Source organism: Rhipicephalus microplus, chromosome 1 (genome assembly GCF_043290135.1).
Source record: "Rhipicephalus microplus isolate Deutch F79 chromosome 1, USDA_Rmic, whole genome shotgun sequence".
NCBI lineage: Eukaryota > Metazoa > Arthropoda > Arachnida > Ixodida > Ixodidae > Rhipicephalus > Rhipicephalus microplus.
Genome location: NC_134700.1, coordinates 242,242,106 through 242,264,351, shown reverse-complemented (window position 1 = coordinate 242,264,351; position 22,246 = coordinate 242,242,106).

Sequence of the window (22,246 nt, the reverse complement as noted above, 5' to 3'; positions counted from 1 at the left end):
CTTTAGTGATGTTCGTGACCACGGTAAATGCAATGAATGTCGCGAATGCAATGTTCTCGTTTTTTTCTCGCTATGGTACTACTTCTTTAATCTCTAAATATTGATCGACCGAACACTTATTTACCTTCATATGTAAAGTACTTTTGAATGTGCTACAATATGCACGACTGAAATGAAAGCGCGCGTGTATATTCCTTCTTTGCCGTAAGGTAGCCAGACATATATGGACCCACATCTTTTCGCACTGGTACCCCATACAGTGGTTGCTCCTGTGCTGTCACACCTTAATAGTCAAGTGGTATTCTCTTCTACATGAAGCTGGTAAAAGGTTCATTTAATTACACGGAAGACCCATTTATGATCCGTGAGCTTCCTCCAAGCACTTTTGAGGGCAGTAACGGGACAAGAAAGGTGATAGCATGTTTAAGATCTACAGTACACGTGTAGAAATATAGGTCGCCGGGATATCATCGTATGAATGAGTGCTTTCGCGAGAACGCCTCTTATACATCGCTCGACGAATACTATTCCGCTGCATTGGCTTAGGCAATACATTCGGAAATAGATCGCTGCGACAGGGAACATGTATATGTTCACGGGACGACGCACATAGCGTTATCGCTAGAATGGCATTGACTTTTCCTAGGTTAGTGATACAGGACGATCACACCTGACTTGGTCGTACATAAGCTAATCTTTTCTAGTTAAATACCACTTGGCTCAACCCTAGCATCGGTAGTTGAGGGGCCAGCAATATTAGCAATATTCGGAACTGTTTAGAAGGACAAATCGTTACTCCTTACGTGCTATGCGTGCTAGATTATGTGTGCAGGGTTTGGAGGAAGAACTTTAATTTCCCGACATTTCCGATGGCCTTGTTTACCATGCTCTCAAATATAGGGGTACTGCAAGAAAATTTGGCCGGCGCGGCCTATTACGGTGTAACGTACCACTTTGACCAATTAAGTGAACGTGTGCTTGAGGAGAAAACAGTGGGACCGAGATATTAAAGGCCCACGGGTGTACACTAGTCTCGCTTTGCAAATGGGATGTTTAATTACTTATCGAGGTTGGTGCATACATGGTTAATATAACTGACATATTACTGCATTTTTTAACTTAACGGAACAATAGCCAACTTCACATATACATTTTCCCACGCCCACCCTTGTTTACATTCACTAAATAGCTTTTGTTTTCTTCCTGATTCTGTGCATCTCTAAGCATATCTAAAACGGCATGAATTGTATTACTGTGCACGACTAAAACGGCCTTTAATTGTCCCCATATATTGAGAATGTCTGTTAGATATAGAATGCTTTAATTAAAAGATAGTTTAGAGATTGTCGTCGCCAACCAGCATTTCCTTGAAGCTGCAACCAATGTATTGTAAAAAGGTGTTTTTCTGAGCGAAATTACTTAGCAGATTCAGAAGCAGTGGCAGCATATATATTTAGCAAAGCATTGTTGCTTTCCGAAAAAAAAAACATTTTTAATAGATATTCACAATGATTCGAAGTGAGAACTGCGGATGTTCAACTTTTATTTAGAAAAGAAAAGTTGGGGGGCCCTTAATCTTCACCTTTAAGAGTTGAACGCGATAGCGAACTCGGCCTCCAGTGCACCTTTCAACCGCTAAGTGCATACTTATTAATATGTGTTGTTACACACACACACACACACACACACACACACACACACACACACACACACACACACACACACACACACACACACACACACACACACACACACACACACACACACACACACACACGCACGCACGCACGCACGCACGCACGCACACACACACACGCACACACACGCAGGCATGAACGCACACACACACACACACACACACACACACACACACACACACACACACACACGCACGCACGCACGCCCACGCACACGCACACTCAAACGCGCGCGACGTATGGTAAGGTACAGGCTTTCGATAATGGTACAGGCTTTCGATCTATATAACAGCACTTTTATAACTTCATGAAAATATTGTACAATGATACAGTCACATGGTCCTGCATTATTAACTGCACGTAGGCGTGGCACTTGTATTCGTAAATGGTCACATTCTGTCGTCCGTCTTGCGTTAGTTATCTGGCAATTGTGCGACTTGTCCTTCTGCAGATCTCTTTTCAGATCATGCCAGCAGGAGCCACTGTAGTTCATAGATACTATGAACTGTAGAAGCATCAATGAAGCTCACGTCACAAATATACGGCCCTAAACGTTTTTATTTATGCAAACTATTCGCGTGAACAGTTATGGCGAATCGTCGATACTCTTTCCGTGACGCCTGCCCGATTGGCCGCCTTCCTTGACTTGGGTTTCGACCAACCATATTTGATGACATTGCACATGTCCTGTATTGGTGCACCAACACGATTTACCACGAGAGAGCCTGCAGATGCAAGAAAATAAATAAATACAGGAAAAGTTCTGATGACATCAGCCAACAAGGCTTTGAAGCACCACTCCAAGCATTCTTAGAAAAGAGTTGACATGCTTCCAAGCTATAAGTATGACAGAAAGTGAATGGTATTTCGAGAGGCTCATTCTTTTTTCGAAACAAATTGAACCAACAGACAATCCAACCTAGCAAAACATACGTCTTTTTTTCAAACAGTAGTGTAAACACTATTACCTACGCTGAAAGAGGTAATTGGTTGAAAAAAATGAGCGCTTTCTGTCAATATGCTCTACAAGCTATGAGCAACGAAACTCTCAATTCAGTGACGCAGCACACCTATTTTCTACACCTAAAAATGATGGAAGCAGTTTCATAGCATGTCAAAAGGCAAAGTGATCATCACTCATCCAAGGGAAGTGTTGAAGTTTAGCTTTGCGTGTTGTACAAGTTTCGTAAACCATGGCATGCTGTTGCTATAGCTCCAATAGTGTAGCAATGTTCTAGATTCTGCGACACAAATACTGTGCTTTGCCGTAGAGAACCCCACTATGTTGGTGTCGGGGTGTCGGTAATCAAACTGCGGTTCAATCAAATGCGGTTCTGTATTCTGTGAGATCGCTATACGACCAAACTTGCACCTCTAATTAACAACAAAAAGAACAAAAACATCGTCGGAATATTGTACCCTCTCTTGTTAACAAAGACATTGCTACATTCCATTCTTTAAGCTTATTGCTGCATGGTGGCGGGAGAGTTATTTAGGGGGTCCCGGATGTATAACGCCATTCAAAGGACACGACGTTGCGCTTTCCCTGTCATCCTAATGTTCAATTTACGAAAACTCGGAGCATATTTACTCACCGAACTTGGAACCACTGAAATGATGCTGTTCGCACGTGACAGGTGACTCCTGTCAAATGAGCCGTCGAAGTGGTTCCAGCCGCCATTACTATTCCACAGATGCGTATCTTCATTTTGGCTGTAGTATCCCATTTCAAAAATGTGAAAAAAATTAAATTTATTAATGTGGAACAATTTTGTTACCTTTTCTTGGTACACTTCTTTGCAATTTATGTGTAAGAATGAATATTTAGCTAGAGCATTGCGCCATAGACGGCCCTGATGTGTCATGCACACCGCAGTTACGGCGAAATTAAAGTAATGTCACTGCCCATATTTCAGAAAAAAAACGCAGAATAGATGTGGGTGTCTGCTTACACAAAGGGCAAATTGACAAGCGTGATCGCCCACGCTTGCATTTGTCACCAATATATTAAATAGGTCAGCCCAAGGCAAACCTGCGACGTCGGGCCAAGCACATTGGTCGACCTAATGCCGACCTAACCAAATGGAGTTGGATGACGGTCAATCTACGACGTCGGGCGAAGCATGGTTGCCGACCTACTACCGACCTGGCCAAGTGGCGTTGGCAATTGGTAAATCTACGACGTCGGGCCAAGCACCCTGGCCGAGCTACTGCCGACCTGGTCAATGGCCACTCACGGGCCGACCACTTTTTTGGTTGTCTCGCCGACTAAACTGGCCACCGACTGGTTTCCGACCCTTAATCGACCATCGGCCACTGGTCATGTCCCCTTGGGTGACCATCTATAGAGCTGTTTGAAAGTTCCTGTGTGTTTTTAGCGGCGAGGGCTACAATATTCCGGCCTTTTTTGACGTAGTTTGATAGCTTCCCAAATGCGTCTACAAATCACCGAATGGGCTCGTTTTCGTCGCGGAACCTGTCGAACCAAATGCGCTAGGGAGACTCCTTCCCCTACATGACATTTATGTAGTGTTTTTTTTTTTGTGAAAGCAACTGCAAGTCACATCATGGCTTTGTGGCAGGACACCTGCTTGCCACGCCAACGGCCAGGATTTGATCCTCAATGAGACCAAAAATTTTATTCTTAATTTTATTTGCTTCTTTCTCATTTTGTTTTTGCTCATGGACTGTTTTTCCCTCACAACCAATGATGCCAACGCCGACGGCTGAATTTCTGCGACACGAGCTCTCTATCATTATTGAGTTAAAAAAGTCATGGTGCATAAAGTTGTCGATCTTTCTACCTATGCTAGCAGTCTTGTAACATATACAAGAAATGTATTGGAATTTGTGATTTATTTCTAGACGATGCCTAATATCTTTAGGGCACCTATCTTAAGTATCAAAAATTTCAATCATGAATGTTTTGGTCTACGTATTGTTTTATGGTCTGGCCCTATTGCATTTTATTTTTGTTCAGCTAGTTGGCAGAAATACCTTGATAGAACTCTGAAGAGTATTTTTGCGAGTGTTGCAGACAGCCTTACAGTGTCCAGTCACAAGAAAGTTTTTCAGGCACTACGTAGTGATATGTCTATTGCGTTGCTTTTCGGAACTGTCATAACGGGTAGCATTTCCAACAGATTTTTATGAGATTATGCCCCCTCGCGGTAATTACCCAAGGTCGGCTGTTGCGTAGTTCCTCATTGTAAGATAAAATTACGCAAAGTTAAGTAATGCATGAATCATATGGTAATTCAATCAGCTTTCTGTTGAAATGCTTAATGAAGCAATAAAGTGTAGCTTAAACCTCGATGCTCTATGTCAAATATTTACACCCTTTTTATGAGGTTCTGATGCAGTGTAAGATAAGTTTGGCGCAGTACAGCGAGGTTATCTTCATCTTGTTTTGTGCAGTTTACAACACTTTTTATTATAGTCTATACATCGCTGATAGCTGCACTAGCTCAAGCATCGTAACTGATTGACAGGCAATAATTCACACTACTGTTGAAATAGGCAAATACTAGTAGTACTGCTATTATAGTACTATATTGATACTACCTATATTAATATGAAGAATAATATATAGTTTATTATTATTATTATTAATATTATTATTATTATTATTATTATTATTATTTCAGTGATAACCACTGGCTTCACTGTTGGCTTGTATGATTTCTTTTTTATGGCTGAGGCGTTCACATATTTTTTTCGTATATTAATCTATCTGATTAAATTTGTTAGTATGCTGTTCTCCATGGGGCAGAATATTTGCCAGAAGGCTAATTAAGCAAGTTCAATACCATTGCGAATATATCTGTGAAGTAAAAAAGGAAGACGTTAATCTGGTAACGCCGCAGCATTACACTTCTCTTTTAACTCATTGCGCTACAGTACTATACTGTGTAGTCGCACACTTGCTTTTATCTGGTATGAGCGCAGACCTAATCAATAATTTTGTTTCACTGCGAAGCTATCTTTTTTTCTGTTCCAACAACATAATCGACCATGGCACAAATCCTCATTTATGCTGAGTTGTTGGAGCTATCTTTACATCGTTAATTTTTTCCTCAACGGTATCACCTTTTACTAGCTGAACTAATACTAATTACAAAAAGAATCAACGGGAAAAAAGCGTTACTACACCACTACATCGTCATTCCAGTGGAACGCGTCCGTGCAGACCGAGATCTCGCACAGCGTCACAAGCTGAAACACAACCGATGAAAAGCCCCTCTTCGTCCACTCTCTCCTTTTATATCCCGCAGGACACACACACACTCGCACACAAAAAAAAACTTGACCACGTGAAGCGGCAGAGCGTCATGGTTTTCTGTCTTCCCCAGCTTTCCTTGAATGAAGACCAACTGACAAACGTGTCCTTTCGTACGCGCTGTTCCAAGTGGGCTGTTGGTCAGTGTCCAAATAAAGGCCACTGAAGCACATCGGTTGTCGCTTCTCGTATTTCAGGCCAACAGTTGCTCTATTGCACTCGGGCGGTAGCTGGCTAATGCATCGGGACGTGGTGTTAACGCCACCTCAAGCGCGCCTAGATTATTGGGCGACGTGGTGCTTCCAACGTTGAGTGACCTTCACTGCCAGATTTGTATTAGCGTGGCTGCAAGGCATCACGTGTACTTTTAGGGGTGAAGCTCCTTAAGGCGTGGGTCTGTTCATCCCTTTGTATGTATGTAGTAGTACGTATCCACCGTTAGAACATACCCACTCTAGAGTGGGCGTGTGCCACAGGGGATGCTAGATGGGAGATGGCGGTACTTGAAGTGTTCACTAGATGGACGCATGGACGGAAGGAAAGACAGAGTAGCAGACCGATGGACGGATGGATAGACGTGCGGACGTACGAACGAATGGACGCACGAACCGACAGACAGACAGACAGACAGGCGGACAGACGGACAGACGGTCAGATGGACAGACAGACAGACAGGCAGGCCGGCAGGCAGGCAGACAGACAGGCAGGCAGGCAGACAGGCAGGCAGGCAGACAGGCAGGCAGGCAGGCAGACCGACAGACAGACAGACAGACAGACAGACAGACAGACAGACAGACAGACAGATGAATAGATGGGCTCACGGATGGATGCATAGACAGACGGACGGAGGCAAAGATGGACGCACAGATGGTCATGCGGAAGGACGGAAGCACGAACGGGCTGATGGACGCAGTGCCCCACTCATCATCATTCATTCCATGGATATGCTGTGATTTTCTTGTCGTCTCATAATGCGCCTGTAGGACGACCGCTTGATAGACCAAATTTCGTTCACCAACCTCGAACCTCCTGCTTCCAGTCAGCCATCCTAGCGGCTTTCCGATGAGTATATCTCCAAAAAAATTTTTAACTGGTTATAAAATGCCACTTTTCCAGCTTTTCGTCTAACTGCGCTGCGCTTTCCGCGAAGGCCTAGCGTTTTTATTGTGAAGTGCGCATTCTCAGCAAACATTTATAATGTTAAACAATGTGCATTATGACAACTTGACAACAATACTGCATACGTAAACTTGTGTTATGTGTTTCAATAAAAAAGGAACCACGTTACTTTTTTGTACAGTCATGTTCAAAATAAATCTCCGAATTATGTACCTTCTTGAAGGTAAACGTTAGGAAGTTGGGTTTCTTAGTAGCGTCAGCGATGAAACTATAGAGCACGTTCTCTGTCACTGCCCTCGTTACAGCGTGCAAAGACGGCAACTAGCTGCTGCGTTAGCTCGCCTTGACGACAGACCTTTGTCTGAACAATCAGTGCTGGAAAGACGACATGATTTGTGTGCTCACAGAAAATCAGTGAAGGCCTTACTGAACTTTTTGCGTGGCAGCGGCCTATTGTATAGACTGTAGCACCCCAGCTCCCCCCCCCCTTTTTTTTCGTGCGCGTCTATTTCCCTCTTCGCTTTCTTTCCAATCTTTCTTCCCCATTCCCCCTTCCCCTAGTGCAGGGTAGCAAACCGGATGCTCCATTTTCTGGTTAACCTCCCTGCCTTTCCCTCATTTTCTTCTCTCTCTCTTAGTAGCGTAGAGTAAAAAATTTTATCGCATAAACAACGAAGGGATTGTGTTCATGTACATGTACGAAGGAGGAAGCAACAAAAAGGGAGAAGGCAGGGGGACACTGGGGGATTAAGGAAGGGGACAAGAAAGACGAGAAAGAGGGAAGAGAGGGAAAAAGGGGGTGGGGGAGAGACTGACAGTAATTTCACTGCAGCGTGTAGAACTCTACCGCATGTCAGAGGCGTTCACACAAGCCTGTATTTCTCAGGAAACAAAGCAGGGCTTTCACTGCCTTGTGGGCTGTCGAGGCATGTGGACGTTGCTGTAATAGCACCTGCACAGAAAGAGGCCGATCATCCAGTCGCCGCATTGCGTTGGCAAGTATTTGTCTATCTGAGGCAAATCGAGGACAATGACACAGCAGGTGTTCGATATTTTCGTCGGTGCCGCAAACATAGCACGCCGCGCTGTCAGTAATTCTGATTAACGTGGTATAAGCTTTCGTGAAAGCAACTCCCAGCCAAAGGCGATAGAGAAGCGAAGCTTCACGTCGATGTAGGCCGGGTGGAGGCCGGAGTTGTAGTGAAGGGTCGAGCTCGTGCAGTCGTGTACGTCGTATGTTTGGTGTGTTCCACTCAGTCAGTGTGAGACTGCGGGCCAGTTGACGAATCTGCCTCGCCGCATCCGCTCTTGAAAGCGGTATCGGAACGCTGTTCGCTTATTTATGTGACGTGCGAGCAGCATGATCTGCAGAATCATTGCCGCCTATACCACTATGCCCAGGTAACCACTGAAAGACGATGTCATGGCCTTTTTGTATTAACAAGTGGTGAAGTTTCACGGTTTGGTAGGTCAACTGGTCGTGGCATCCGCGTCGGAGAACTGATATCAGGCACTGTAACGCTGGTTTTGAGTCAGAAAACACAGCCCATTTACCTGGTCTTTCTTCTGAATTGATGTGTTCCAGTGCATTGCGCAGAGCCTCGAGTTCTGCCGTCGTAGAACTTGTCACATGTGAAGTCTTAAAACACCGAGTTACCCCTTGTGATGGTATAACCACTGCTCCACCTGAACTAGACGGCGTAGTAGAGCCATCCGTGTAAATGTGCACGTGCTTACTGTAGTTTTCTTCCAGTAGGAATAGACTCAGTTGTTTCAGGGCATGTGTCGGTAAGTCCGATTTTCTCCTCATTCCTGGAATCATTAAGTGAACTCGCGGCTGGCTCAAGCTCCAAGGAGAAAGCAGTGGCTTTGGTGCAGGTGCGTATGTCTCGGCAAACGATGAACGATGCTTGGAGACAATAGTGCCGTATGTCGTGCGGGGCCTTTCAGCAGCTAGGCTCGCCAGGGGGTGAGAAGGGGTCCTGGCATAATGCCTGAGGTGCATGCGCATTGTCTCCGTAATAATATGCGTATTTATCGAGTGATCTTGAGCGATGGCAATGGTTTCAGCCGTTGAAGCACTGCGGGGTACTGCAAGGCATATCTTAAGTGCTTGGGCTTGAATGCTCTGAATTGCGCGCAAGTTGGTCTTGCCGGTGTTAGACATTGCAGGTAAGCTGTACCATAAAAATCCGATAAACAGGACTCTGTACAGTTGTAGCATGGATAGTATGGGCACTCCCCAATTCTTTCCTGCAAGGAATTTGAACATGTGGCATGTTGCGATCAGCCGCTTCTTCACATATTTCACGTGTGGAGTCCACGACAGGTTTCTATCTATTATGACTCCCAAGAACCTGTGGCTTCTGCTGAACGATATGTATTCTTCATTAATTGATATACTGTAAGCAGACATTGGTTTCCGCGTGAACGCTACCACTGCACATTTTCCGCAGGACACCTCGAGGCCTTGTTTACGAAGATAGCATGACGTCGTTGTAGCAGCCTTCTGAAGGCGGGCGCGAAGCTGAGGCCTTGTCACACCTGATGTCCAAATGCAGATGTCATAAGCATAGACAGAAAGTTCTACAGTGCTAGGTAGCTGCTCGACTAGACCAATGAGAGTTAGGTTGAAAAGGGTAGGGCTTAGCACTCCTCCCTGAGGAACTCCTCGGCTGCTGTAATAATCAGGTGTTGGGCCATTCGCTGTCATCACGTAAAAGGATCTCAGCTGTAAGTAGCTGTACACCCACATATATATCTTGCCACCAAGACCTACTGTTTCCAAAGCACTAAGGATGGCTTCATGGGTGACATTGTCGTAAGCCCCCTTAACGTCTAGAAACAGGGCGGCGCACAGTCTCTTACAGGCTTTCTGGTGTTGAACATATGTCACCAGATCAACAACGTTGTCGATTGACGAATGGCCGCGCCTGAATCCGGTCATGGATACTGGGTAGATTTCGTAGTCTGCCAGGAGTCGTTGTATAGGCGTAAGAGTGCCTTCCGAGCTTCGTCTCCAAGATTACAAAGGGCACGATAGGTGATGCCGTCAGGACCGGGTGCTGAAGAACGTCTGCACAGAGCCAGTGCCGCCTCTAGCTCATCCATAGAAAACTGGCATTCCATACGGGGATCACGTGAGGGCGGTGGGTTGTCAAATGTTCCCGTTCTTGATACTGTGAAATTGGAATCACCGGCAATTTTTCTACAGAAAGATTCTGCGACGTCAATCTCTCTGCATCGAAGGTGAAGTGCCAGAGATGTAAACGGTTGTCGCTGACCCAAGGTTGTGCTAAGACCCCGGACAGTTCGCCATTTCAGTGATAGGGGCTTTCGTGGATCCAACAACTCGCAAAAGGATGTCCAACGTCGCCTAGCCAGTTTATCCATGTGCCGCTGCATTTTCTTTTGAATGCGTCTAGCCAGCCTCAAATCATCCATGCACTTTGTCCGTCGGTACCTTCGCTCTGCACGACGGCGTATTGCGCGAAGTTTCTCAAGCTCGATGTCGAAATCGGTGCGCTTGTGACTAGTCAAATGTGTATGCGTGGTATTCTGCAGGACATCCTTTATCGAGACCTCTGGGTTATATGATGAGCCGTCGGTACAGCAGTCTTCCATTAACATTTTGAATTTCGGCCAATCGGTGTACTTGAGGCCTCTTGAGGACTTGGAGCTGGTGAAACCTTCTATACACAGGTAAGTTGGTATATGGTCGCTGCCCCGCGTTTCCAGATCCGAAAACCAGTGCACTTTCCTGGTAAGTGAGCGAAAAACCAATGTAAGGTCCAGGCAGCTGCTATAGGCTAATCCGCGTAAATATGTAGGGCTTCCATCGTTACAAACGCAGAGTTCGTACTCCGAGGCTAAGGGCACCAATTTTCTTCCTCTAGAGTTGTTCCTGGAACTTCCCCATAGGAAATGGTGGGCATTGAAGTCACCAGTGATCACCCACGGCCTTGGAGTTGATGTCAGAATACCGCGTAAGCGCTTGCAGTCAAGGCGGCTTGATGGAGATAAGTAAGCTCCAATAATCGTGAAAGCAACCTTATCCTTCTTCACAGTAAGGCACACATACTGATTCCCTTCATCAGGCGAGACTCTGTGGTGAACGTAAGTGAGGTCATGGCGCATGAATACAATAACTTTGCTGCAGGCTCTGTGAGTGGAGGACATAAAGCACTCATATCCTGACAGCTTGATTGAAGCACACAGGTTGGGTTCACAAATCACGATAATGGGGAAGCGGTTCACAAATACAAATTGTCTAAAGTCAGACATGCGCGACTTCAGTCCTCTGGCGTTCCACTGAAGGACAGATGCATTCTTGACTTCCACTCGAAACGACGGTGCCTCGATGGCCATGGTTTTACCTTAGAGCTGCAAGCACCGGACTCAGGGTGTCCAGCACATGCAGTGCGGTCTGCGCAGCAGAAGTCTTCATATTACTCAGTAGGACACGCATGGTACTCATCAGCGATTGCAGCAAGCTTATCACTTGATATTCATTCATCGCATCACTGGTTTGAGGGATCGTCGAGGGCGGTGGGATTTGATGCAGCTCCAAAGTAGGTTGACGTCGCGGAAGAGAGGGCCACTGTTCGGAAGGCGCGACTGCTGTCCCTTTCTTCTGTTTGGCAGTATCCGTCTTCAGTGAGCTCGGTGTTTGTGGGTCAGCCTCTTTGATAGAGGATGACATCTCTCTATCGGTAGAGGCGTTTTTCCGTGATGGTCTTCGCCTACGACGCCGTCGTCGGCGTAGTGTAGCGGCAGCTTCCCTGTGCGTTGAATTGTCCCGCACCATACGCCTGAGTACCGCGTGCTCGTTTCGCACCCGCGGGCAATCTTTGGATGAGGCCTCATGAGCGCCGTGGCAGTTTGGGCATCGTAGTATGGTGGCACTGCAGGCGTCTTTTGAGTGAGACTCAGCGCAACGCGGACACACAACTTTGTTCTCAGAGACACCTTTTACGTGTCCCATCTTGAAGCACTTGTAGCATAGCAGTGGCTTCGGTATGTAAGGACGCACTGAGTGGCGAACATGGCCAACTTTGACATACGAGGGAAGGCTGTCTCCCTCGAACACAAGCCTCAAGCAGCGTGAGTTGCCGAGTCTGGTAATGTGCGTAATGCGGGTGCCTTCAGTCGCTGGCTTTATTAGTATTGGCAGGTCATTAGCTGAGATGGAAAGATCCACATCATAAATGACGCCTACAGTGCCATTACAACCTGTAGTGACCATTGGCCGAACTTTCACGTTGCCGATTTCTGTTATGTGCCGAAAACTTTGCAGTGCGCTACGGTGCATAACGTCTACAGCAAGGACATTCTTTCGTGCATTGATCCTCACGTCTTTGATCTCATTCGCGCGGTTTCCTCGAGAAGCACAGAAAGAACTTGCCTGTTGAGGAGTCGCAAGTTAGATGCAGGGTCTTCGGGCATAAACAGCATGGTGTGCGGCCACCGCTGTGGTGCAGTATTAACGGTGGAAACACTTGCCGAGATGCCGTCCGCAGCAGTCTTCGTTTTGTAGATCGATTCATGACGACCGTGAAGTCATCATCCGATGACTCAAAGCCGTCCGAATACAAATCGGTTGCCTCACTGTCGGTGTCGCTCGGCGCGTTGCTACGCTTCCTGGACGACGAAGTCCGGCGCGACGGTTGCACGCCTGGAACGTTCTCAGGTGTGTCTTGAAGCATCACCGCAAAGGAGGGAGCGGCAGCTCCCAGGATTTCCAGGAAAACAAATTGAAAACACTGAGACACGGGCACAAGCGTTCTGTGAGAGAATCACTTCCTACATTTTTTTTTACATGTACGAAAAATTTGGCAGATACGACGTATCTGGAAAACCTATGTGATGCGAAGCATGTGGATGCAAAGTGATTGTCGGATGCAAGGTATCGCATTAACAACGAAGGGGTTGTGTTCATGTACATGTACGAAAAATTTGGCAGATACAACGTATCTGGAAAACCTATGTGATGCGAAGCATATGTGGATGCAAGGTGATTGTGTTTTAATTTTTTTATTAGATAGATAGATAGATAGATAGATAGAGAAATAAATAGATAGATAGATAGATAGATAGATGCCAAAAGTGTTTGAAGTACGCAAATAAATGCTTCACATTTAAGAAAAGATGAGAAAGAAAAAATACACCTTCGCACATGTATTGTTAGATTGCAGCCATTGGACATGATAACGGTGTAAACTTTTGTCTTTGGACAAAAGTTATCGCACGTCGTATGTCGGTCCTAGAGGAGATGAGGCGTGCAAAACATGGATACAATACAAAAGCGAACAAGTAAACGCAAACGACGACTGTCAAATAAAAGAGCACACAGCGCATGGAACGGACGTCGAATACTTAGTAACTCGATTTGTACCTGTTTTTCAACGTGTCTCTTTTTATATTCGGATCTTCACTAAGGTCCTACCAGTCGTCACTCCTTATTAACAATCCATATACTGTTTACATTGCAATAGGCAATTTATGTACCCAGCGGTTGTATACGGCAGTGTACAACCACCGAAAGAAAACAAGGTGACATATGAACAGATCAACCCCGACTAGCTGAATTCAACTAATCTTGCCATGTCCCCGTAGCTGACATTGTTTACACAATGTGTAATGCATCTGTAAGGGCAGTTCTTGGTTTAACGTTTCACGTTCTGTTTCTTGGCCAACACACTTGGAACACAGTCCGGATTGTGGCTCAAGTTTATAGGGAGAAAGACGCACAGGCAGTTTTTGGGCACGCACACGCCGACCTGACACATCATTTTGAATACGGACTCCCGCAGTCATAATCATGACCCTCAAGTTTTGGGCAAGAAGTGTATGGGGGAATCGCGACGTGAAATCACACATCCCAAGAGTCAAAAGAAGCTCAATATGGGGGAACGTATAGGAGGGACGGGACAAGGGTTTGTGGTTTTGGTACTCCGGCAAGGCCGTGGTACACCAGAAAGCCGCTGTGACCTGCCTTACTCACCTCCCTCTTCCAACAATTTTTTTTACTGCCGGGCATCAAATAAATTGACGTTATCTCGGTCGGCTGGCAGAACCCACCAAGCAGATTCTGCTCAATGTACCCAAGATGCTAAGTGAGGTTGAAGTCTTCAGATGATGTCATTTTGCTTACAGCCATTATTATTTTAATATTATAACACCGTCTGTTTGTTCTTTTTATGTTCGCGGTTAATGCCTCAGGTGTGGCTGGGCTCTACAGAACGACACTGAGATCCCGTCTTCATGTTCGCACCAAATCCGCTGCAACTTCATCTGTTTTTTTATATTTTCTTTACCGACAAAGCTTGTCTTAGTCAGGGCTTGACCGGAAGCCGACCTATACTGCTGGGGCATTCTTTTTTTCGCAATGCACCATAACAGTTCAAGGGATTACCTATGGGTTGGTTCTTAAATTTAAGATGGCAAAGGAGGGGGGGGAGGTTATCGAAAATGAGCAATGAATATATGTGTCATATTGCGACAGTCACAGTCTTCGTTCCTGGTTACGGGCTTGTTTCACACAAATGCATCGTTGTCATGCTGTTGTTATCATGCCGTTCTAAGCTTTATTGTGATTTTTGTCTTAACGCATTATGTCTTTGTCATAAAATTATTATTAGCCGGCCATTTTTTATATCTTTTAGGAATTCTAAAGGCAATATTGACACCGTAAAAATACCATTAATATCTCCACATGTGCGCATTCTGCTCTAATACTGAGATGCTTGCCAAAAAAGTTTGCACCGTGCAGTTTGCTTAAAGCTTCCACATATGCATGGTAGCTTAGAAATATACCGGTTGTCTAGAACGTTAGCCCCAACTGAAATGACTCGCCTTTATGGAAACTAACTAGAAGAACTATAAACTCGGATCTTGAGAGAACTCACCTCAATATTTCTTCCTAAGCGAACTTCGGTGCTGTATTTCTGGTCAACATACCATAATGCGGGTTCAGACTTTCACCAATTCTTCAGCAACAACAATAAAATGAAAGCCGGATAGAGTGCCCACTCAAGATAAACGACGTTGAGAGCCAATTTTATGGCTGCGTTGGAGATCCTCATCTGCTAAAATGCATCTGGCCAGAAAAGAAATACACAAGATCAACAATTCTGCTTTACTGCAACAGCGCTGTCCCTAGGCCGCCATCGCATGCTAACAAGTTTCCTGTTTAGCTCTTCAAATTCGCAGCGATTCGCTATCAATCTTGTTTCTGCTGCCGTGATTTCTTCAGACACAACCTTGTGCACAGAAAAGATACGAGCTAGTGATAGTGAACTACCCCCGAGGTCACATGTTATCACAGGGAGCGCCCTTTGGGTATCAGCGAGGGCTCCAAACTTTTTCGCAAAACATTGTAAATTATGCATGCACCCGAAAATAGGCTCGTTTTTTTATCCGGCTTGCCGTTCATGAAAATAACCTATTCTTACGGCGCGTCATAATTTACTAAAATTCTAAAACTTCTATCGAAGCGTGTCCCTTCAAAAACCCAAAAAATAAGAAAACACTTGAAAAGAAGGGTGTTTGAATAGCCCACTTGTCTTCAAACAAACGCCGCCTGCTTCACACTGACAAACTTCGGGTTTTTTCAATCTATGGAATGTGTTTAGCCTTCAATATAACTGATCGATTTTCTGAATCACCAAAGTTATTTAGAAATCACACGTTAGACAAGCAACCATTATTTGCCTCTAGGCACCGTTGTACAACCTTCACCAAAGCTTTGTAATGTTGACGCGTTGAGTTATGATTCACATACGTTTTCTTTTTCTGAAATACTGTTCTGGTGTGACACATGAGCGGTGCTAAATGCTCGGCGATAAGTTTTGTGAGGCTGTTGCGAGAAATTTCTTACAACGTCCGTCCGTATAACTTCAACTGAGATACGCATTTTGTTTGATCTCGCTCGTGCTTTTTACGAAGCCATTCAAGCTACACCAGTGTAACCTGTTAGAGGAACATTTAGCCTATTCAATAAAGATTGCATGATTTATAATGACAGAAACTTCAAAAAATCTGCCATAGATTTCAGCATCTCGTTATTCTTTTGAAACTCTCCGGTTGGTTCTGTAGTTAAAATAAGTACCAGTGTAGCACTTTTTCTTCTCTCTGGATGGCTCTCTCGTGGTGCTACGAAAATATACAGTGCTGTCAGCCTCAGTACAATGTCAGCAATTACAACCAAAAAGGCAAAGAAAAAACATTGCAGTTCATACCCACTGCAGACAATACAAAGCCTTAGGTAGTGAAATATCATCCAGCACTCAATACGAGCCCCGTATAAGCAGTTGTTTAAACAGGAATCTTGGCCTCACTGTGTTTGTCACAATTAGGAAAGAATAGTCTTCAGCAGAGGCTGAATTTCTAGGCCTTAAAAAGCGTTTTAGGCGCCAAATCTAGGCAGGCAAAACATCGTTCTAGGCACCCAAAAATAGAGAGAAAAAAGCCGTTTCAGGCTTCCATGGTAGTAGATATAGGTGCAATAAATCTAACAGAAATGTAAATAATTTCAAAACAAGTGCGGGACTTGTATCTACGATATAAAAGCCCTAAAAAACGTTATTGTTTATGATGGCGCCTGCAGTAGAACATAGCTGTGCTATTGTTCAATTTCTCTTATAACCCAAAGAATGAAGTCTCTCCTTTTATTCTGTAGCATGGTAAGCCAACTGTATTTCCCCTGTCGAATCAACACACCCCTGGGTTTCTTGCTTTTCGATGCGTTTGAGAAGGGCATTGCAGGAGCAAATAGTCGAACTGCAAAAAGACCTCAGAAGACATATGCCTCGTAGAGACCGAGTTTAAACGCGTCGAGTCAATTTCATCACTGTTGGTTAAACACATTAGGAAGTAAATTAGAATTAAAACAAAAGACACAAACACGTCAAATTTTACCGTTTCTTTATTTACTTTCTTTTTCGCTCACACATCCTTATGATTTTGCATTTGCCGACTGCTCGTACCATCTCAGCGGGGTGGTGCTTGGTGTCGAGCGCGTCCCTTTTCGCTCTTGCTAGCGGCTGCTTTTCGATCATAACCAGTTTTATAACCACCTCCCTCTATGTTTTTTTTGTCCTGCCATTTGACGCTTAGCGATCCTACATGGCACGAAGTGCAAGAAGCGGACCATTTGAACTGCATTTAGTATTTCAGCTAGAGCCGGTATATTTAGAACTAGACAGAGCCCTATCCAAATCCTGTTCATCTTAATAGTCCCCTCCCCCTAATCATGCCTTCTGTTTTCATGAGTACCAGTGAAAGGTCGTGCTATGTATGGCGACAAGCTTCAGGAGAATATATGTCAACCACTGTGTACTAGCCAGAAATCGTTCTTCTTGGGTAGCTAAGTGAACCTGTTGCAGTGCCGTCTGCGGCGTATAGAACTTGATAGCCGTTATGACTTGGCAGCAAACGTTTTCAGAAGCGTGTGAAAGAGAAAAAAAAACACAAAAAGTAATGCAAGAGCAGTCTTTATACTGCTTTATAATGCGCGTTCGAAAATAGGCTCTGAGATTCGAGCATCTTCGGCGGGAAGTGTTTTCTGTTTCCTACTGTGCGTCATTGCACCCTTTCTCTCGTCGTTTCTTTGTCTGCAGTTAGTACCCTTTTGTTTCACTTTTCGCGACAGGGTTTTTATTATTTGGCATTCTCTTGCCCAAACTCCGACATTTCCTTCCAGCTGTCGCTCCTAGTTTCGTGCCTCCCATTATTATTTTTTCATTTTACTCATGGACATCAGCTGTCCAAAAACAACATATAAAGGCGCGCAAGATAAAAAAGGAAGAGAGAAAAAGGTGAAACGAGTGGCGTGAAAGCTCTGTCCGGTTACCCTCGCACAAGCATGGCCAATGAGGAAACACAGAAGCAGCAGCGAGAAAATAAAAAAAAGAGGACAAGGAAAAACACGAAATTGCGGAAATTTACGTGTACTAGAACCCCGGCTGGTGTTGCTGCTCGTAGCGGCGTATTTGGAGCTGGCGGAAATTTCCTGCTCAACCCGTCTTTTGGTGATTTGCCGCCGGAGCACGGCCCTGAGCTGGCCTCTCACGAATCGGCTATCGATGATGCACGCGCGAACCTGCGACCCCTCTATCCCCTGGAACAACAACAACAACAACAACAACAACAACAACAACAACAACAACAACAACAACAACAACAACAACAACAACAACAACAACAACAACAACAACAACAACAACAACAACAACAACAACAACAACAACAACAACAACAACAACAACAAATCTGCACTAGAATAAATGGGGCAAAGAGAGTATGCCTGTATCTGAACGCGCGCGTCTGCTTAGTAGAGCGATAGCGGAACACAAAATCAAGAAGCAGTGAGTGATAATCAATGACACCTTGTAAAGGCCCCACGCTCCACAGTTTTTTTTTCAATTTATGTGAATTTATGAGAGCGTCCTTTCGAACAGACCTCGTAACCTTTTCATTCGGTTTAAACAGATGGCGGAATAAAAGGCGTAATAGCCGACCAAGCATTCGCTGTTGACGCAGTTGTGTAAATTTGGCGAGGGCTGCGTGAGAGTAGTCAGTGCTTTCATAGCCTTATTTTATGCTCTTTTATGCTCTTTATTATTTTATGCTCTATTTTATACTCCCCTAATATAAAAGGATGAATGAAAGATTCACATATCGCGTGACCCGTTGACAATTCATTTGCGAAAACCACTTCTGGGTCTAAAACTTTGTCATAATAGAAAGTGGTGAGGTTAACCCGCCATGGTGGCCTAGTGCCTAAAGCACTCGGCTGCTGACCAGCAGGTAATCGCATTTCCCATGGAGGCAAAAGCGCTTGAGGCCTGTGTGCTTAAATTTAGGTGCTTCGGAGATTTAGGTTTAAATTTCCGGAGCCCTCCACTACGGCGTCTCTAACAATTATATAGTGGTTAAAAGACTTCTACTGTGTTCGCAAACTTTCCTTTGAAATGGTCTTTCAGGATATGCTTATTTTCACAGATCAACTTCTTTATTTTTATCACGTATGTGGTGAGGTTAGTTTTGAAAATTGGTTTGAAATGTTTTAGGTAATAACTTTTTCAGGTGACTTACTTGTATTATATTATTCGGGTATGTCAATGTCGGTTGACTTTCCTGCTTTCTTAGCTGCAACCCATGTATCATTTCCATTAAGGGCAAGGCCTTTCGGCATCGATAAAAAAAGAAGAAAAAATTGGCCCCATATCTGCATGTAATCTACAAATGTCGTCGAAAGACGCTAGTCATGCGTGGGGAGAGAGTGAACAAAACATTTATTTGATGTTCTGCATAAGAGAATTGGTGAATGGTATTCCGGAGGCGCTGAGTTAGAGTGCCTCGAGCGTGCAGCGGAGGCGAACGAGCGCATCAAGTCACGTCACACGTGAGACATTAGCGCCATCTGGCAGTTCTTTTTGGAAAACGAAGCACTTGGCCTGAGACGTGCGCGCCCGTCTCAGAGGTGATAAGGTGCAGAACGCAAGGCGCCGGCTAGGTGCCACCACTGTTTCGTCCTAGCAAAGCGTTGGAAATACTCCCTGTTCCGTGCAAGCGTTGCATGGTCAGCAAAGCGTGATAAGCGCTACGGTCCTTAAAAGTACGTATGTATGCCTTTTCTAGTAAAACACGAACATGCAGAATGTATATGTGTTGTTACGGTGCCTCAGATATGCGCAATATTTGGTTTTTAATTGACAATAGCACACGTATGAACGCTGATTCTTGAGCAACATTGGTGGGCGCTGCGGATGCGGTCGGTAGTTCGGGGTATCGGCTGCTGCTGTTTAGAGTACCCAGTTCGCGGTAACGGTGGACAAACAGACTAATGTACAGACAGACAGACAGACAGACAGACAGACAGCCAGCCAGCCAGCCAGCCAGACAGACAGACAGACAGACAGACAGACAGACAGACAGACAGACAGACAGACAGACAGACAGACAGACAGACAGACAGACAGACAGACAGACACACAGACAGACAGGCAGGCAGGCAGGCAGGCAGGCAGGCAGGCAGGCAGGCAGGCAGGCAGACAGGCAGGCAGGCAGGCAGGCTGTACGAACAGCAAGTGTTCTCCTCTACGATGAATGCTAACAACATTCTTTAAAAAAAACAGAGTGAGACTCGATAAAGGGAGCGGGCGTCATAAGCGAGGAACCGAAATCCCTCGATGAAATATATATAGCGTAGACAACTAGATAAATGAGAATGAGAGCAGACGCTCTGAAGCATAACACTCCCCATTAGCAGCGGCTACTATGTCAGCTGAGAGAGCAGCTAGTGTATGCAATGATTGTTCTTGCCTCGTGAAATTTCGTACCGGTGTCGATCAAAAAAGCATCTGAAAGCCATGTAGATAAAAATGCCTAAACTGCGGAGAAAATCAGCGCAAAAATAAAATGCTGGTGATAAAAAGGGCATTTGGGCAGAGAAAATAGAGTTGCCATTTTGGTCATCTTTTATGATATGCTTCGTGGAGCGTAACGGACAGTAATGAAAATATTCTGAGTAGAGAAAAGAGAGTCGCAGCACCTACGGTTGTCCCCTAACAGTGTGGCCAGATTTCGATTTAGCACTTTCGGATATCTTTCTTTTCTTTTTCTAACACTCAAAGTGCAACGAGGACACCCCACTCCGTCATTTTTTTCAGAGCCCCACTAGATGCAGTCTAAACGCCCGCAGAAAGCTACCTATTTTTACTCACAATACTTATCGATACAAAAATGGTGTGCTCACGTGACACTGGCCACTCAGGTGCATATATTACTATAAAATTATGGAACATTAGCATAAAGCAAGAACATAATCGCGACCAAAATATTACCAAGGAAAACGAGAGAAAAATGAAAGAGAGAGTAATAGACAGCAGCTTTGGTGAGGATGTTTCACGCGCTTTGAAAAACTCGCAACGCTTCTTCTACCTGCAAAAATTGGCAAACTGCGCATGTGTTGGGGATATCTGGCTATATAAATTCCTCCACAGAAATCCTCGCCCTTAGTTTTCGTGTCGGCATCCCCCTGAACGTATCATGATGAGAGACAGAAGAGGCGTTTTGTTTACGTTTGGGGGGGTCCTTACGATAGCTTCGTATTTTGTTACGAAAGCTGCTCGCCGAGCAACTATGCACTCAGGCGTGCAGTTATTCGCCTGCTATGAACATATCTGTCAAAAAACAGTACAGGAGAATTCACCATGCGCCGCTTAGTTGAGTGTATTTTCAGGTTTGCAAATTCAAGTGTGGGGCATTCAATTTTCCTACTTTACGATTTTTTCGTCAGCGCCATTCGCCCCAACTCAAAAGTAGATCATCCCTTCAGAATTCTTGTTTTAATTAGATAACCTAAAAAGTATAAATTCACAGGCAGTGCAAATCGAGAATAAAGTTTTATCACTTTTCTCACTCTTTCCAGCCTTTAGGTTCATGTGTATTCTCGGGTCGTAAAGCGAGTGAAGGATCGATAAAGTGCACTGCGAAATATTATTTTGGCAATATAAATACGACAATATGAAGCACATTAGTAGCTCGAACAATCTTTAACTTCATGGAATCATTCTAGAAAACTACTCTCCCCCCCCCCCCCCCTTTCTTTTTCGTTTTCATTCGTCGCATTGCATGTTTCGTCGATCCAAATGTGGATGGAGGCTGCCATTGTGAATCGTGACAAGGTTATGGTTCATTGCGACCGCACTATTGCTGTTAGCGTGATTGTCCTGGTTCGAAATTGATATCAGGACTCAGAAGTGACAAAAAAAAATATTAGAACAAGACGAAAAAAAAAAGACGGTAAGAGTAACAGCTAGAGGGTCAGAACACGTGAAGAGGACGGGCAATAGAAAAATAGGTGCTAGAGCAGGCGCGTTATCATGTAGCACATTGCTTTCGCGTGATTGCTCGTTTCATAGGCGTCGGTCTTCCTCTCTCGCTCTCCCCTTTGGACTCAACCGGCTGCTGATATCTGACTCATACGCACACTCGGCTGAAGCACAAACTGCTCATTTCAGCCCTAGAAAAATATCCTGTAGGGTAACGACCATTGAAACTGCCTTAATTATGTATGACAATAAAGAAAAGAGACCCGTTTATATTCTCCTTCAGTGGATCTACGTATTTTAATTTCTGCAGTCAT